This window comes from Sinocyclocheilus grahami, unplaced genomic scaffold (assembly GCF_001515645.1).
Source record: "Sinocyclocheilus grahami isolate Dianchi unplaced genomic scaffold, SAMN03320097.WGS_v1.1 scaffold2848.1, whole genome shotgun sequence".
In the NCBI taxonomy this organism is placed as follows: Eukaryota; Metazoa; Chordata; class Actinopteri; order Cypriniformes; family Cyprinidae; genus Sinocyclocheilus; species Sinocyclocheilus grahami.
The window spans coordinates 839-4,043 of record NW_015508023.1 but is presented as its reverse complement, the minus strand read 5'-3'; positions in this window follow the sequence as shown (position 1 = coordinate 4,043).

Genomic DNA, 3,205 nt, shown 5'->3' with positions numbered 1-3,205 from the left:
TGTGTGTGTGTGTGTGTGTATGTGTATGTTAGACCAGTTTATGTGTTTATGTAGGATGTTAGACTAGTTTAAGTGTTTATGTAGTTAATAAAACCTTACTTGTATCACACTTGACGTGGTTCATTGTTTGCTTATAACTGGAATCACTTAATCATGCAGATTTATGCTACAAGCTTTTGTAGAATTGTACAGTAAGAAAGTTATTTCCCTTAACCAGGAAATTAACGTTCTTAGAATTGACAAGACAGTTGACCCTGAGAGGTCAGCTAAATATCTACAGCGGATCTAAAATATTCATAATTAATTATAACTAGTTATGGTTAATTATTCATGTTTCCCATGAGCTGAGTCGCTACAAAGGCAACATGGAAGCTCCACCATCAGTTTTTCACATGAAGGTCCACTTGTTCGGAGCTGCCTCCTCACCTGGATGTACAAACTTCGAGCTCAAATTATAACTAGTTATGGTTAATTATTCATGTTTCCCATGAGCTGAGTCGCTACAAAGGCAACATGGAAGCTCCACCATCAGTTTTTCACATGAAGGTCCACTTGTTCGGAGCTGCCTCCTCACCTGGATGTACAAACTTCGAGCTCAAGTTCCTCGCCTCACAAGGTGAAGGCAAGATTAATCAAGCCACAGTGAAGTTTATACAACGTAATTTTTATGTTTATGATGGCTTGGCAAGTGTTGACACTGAAGCAGAGGCAATCCAGCTTGTAAATAAGCCAGGGATCTCTGCAATAACGGGAAGCTCCACTTGCACAAATTCATCATCAACAGCAAGAAGGTGAACTGCCATAATTCCAAAGGAGGAATGTACTGAAAATGCAACTGACTTTGACTTGGCCCTAGGTGAACCTAAAATAGAAAGGGCGCTCGGAGTCCATTGGTGCGAAGCTTCAGATGAGTTCCATTTCAGAGTACTAGTAAAGGAAAATCCTTTCACTATATGATCACTCCAGCAGAGATACTGAAGGTTTTTGAGTCTGACTTTGTTGAAAGGAATAATGAGGAAGTCTCTGCATCAAGTACTAGTAAAGGAAAATCCTTTCACTATAAGAGGTGTGCTGTCTACAGTTGCTTCCATTTTTGATCCTCTTGGATTCGTCGCTCCCTTCATTTTAGTTGGGAAAATAATCATACAAAGGATGTGTCAAGACAAGACAGGCTGGGACGAAAGAGATACTGAAGGTTTTTGAGTCTGACTTTGTTGAAAGGAATAATGAGGAAGTCTCTGCATCACAAGAAGACTTAAGGTTTTTGGCAAAGTTAAACAAAGGTATTAAGCAAATGCAAGATGAGCACTATCAGATGCCATTGCCGTTTAAGGGCGAGAGACTGGACTTGCCAAACAACAAAGCGTGTGCAGAGCATCGACTCAAATCCTTAGAGAAGCGTTTAAAGAGGAATGAGCAATACCACAAGGACTACCTGGCTTTCATGAAGGACATAATAGCAAGAGGCGATGCTGAAAAGGTCCCAGAGATGGAGTTAAGCAATCAACCAGCATGGTATATCCCTCACCATGGGGTTTACAACCCGCAGAAGCCAGGCAAGATTCGCATCATCTTTGATTGCTCTGCAAGATTTCAGAATACTTCTCTGAATGAGCATCTACTGGACCTGACCTCACAAATACCCTTGTTGGGGTCTTGTGTGGTTTCCGGAAAGGGCAAGTAGCCATCATGTGTGATGTGGAGCGTATGTTCCATTAGTTTTATGTTGCCCCAAAGGATCGGGACTACCTCAGGTTCTTGTGGTGGGAAGAAGGTGTAGCGTCTGGACCACTCAAACACACAATATATATTTTGTTAGCTAGATTTAACAAATACTCTGTAACACCCCAGGAAGCTGAACAGGCCCCTGGTTCCATAGCAATGCTGACACCCGATACATTTACAACCTCCTGGAATTTAGGTGAAGAAAATCACTTCCTTGCCCATAAGGAAAATCCACAAGGGAAGGACTTTTCTTTGCTAATTAATTAATAGGAAAACCTTTCTTTGAATGAACACACATGATCCTTCAGGTCATTGGGTATATTATTGTCATCGTGTATTTTGTCTTTGAAATTGTATACTGTGATGCAGGCTTATAATCGAAACAGTCTTGGTCAGATTACTCTCCTTAAATCTGAAATGGTAATTGTATTTTTCTAATCTAATCCTGTTAGAACCCTATACTTCCTCTGGAAACTGCCTCCAGGCAATTATGGCAAATGTCAATGAATTAAGTAATAGCTTGGTGAGAAGCCAGGCCAGCTTGCTCTAGATCAGCACTGTCAGCAGAAATGCACATCTGTCACTGGCCGAGCGAAAGGGTTCAGGCGAAGGAGCAAACGCACACACGCGCTCACACGCAACCGCAGCATTACACATCATTTAGCTCCTGCCTAAATTGCTAACATTCTTTTCCAAAATAGGATGTCAAGACACTGAAGAGGAAGTTTATAGTAGGCTTGTGTGTTAGTGTGCACAGAAAAGCTTTTACCCATAAGGAAGAAACATCACGAATGAGATCTCTTAATATCTCAAGTTTTTCTCCTCGACGGCAATGCAATTAAATGGAAAACATTTGCTTAAGTCTCCTCTTCAGATTTTTCTCTTGTGAATAAGGCCCTCGCTATCTCACATGAGTTTCAGAAAAAAAGCTGGTTACACTTTATTTTGATAGTCCACTTTAGACATTCTACTAACTATAAGTAACTTTGTAACTACATGTCAACTACATGTCAACTAATTCTCATTAATTTGTAACTACATGTCTACTTACTCTCAGAGTAAACTGTTAGGCTAGGTTTAGGGTTAGTAGAATAAGTTGACATATACTTGCAAAATTTCTTATAGTCAGTATGTTGTATGTTGTGGACCCATGAAACTAAATTGTTGGAAGATATTTAGCATACAGTCTACTAATACTCTCATGACTGCTAGTTGACATGTAGTCGCAGAGTTACTTATCAACAGTTGTATAAAGGCTACCATCAAAATAATCAAATTGATATTACAATAAAAATACATCTGATCTAATATCAGATCTTATGGCTGTTTGAGAAAAATAATAATAATTATTATTATTTATAAGTGGTCTTTGTCTGCTTTAAGTACAGTGAAGTTACTTCACTTAAAGCAGACAAAGAGCACTTAATAATAATAAGACCATTAAAGCATTTTGGAATGATTTCATGAAGACTTTGTATTT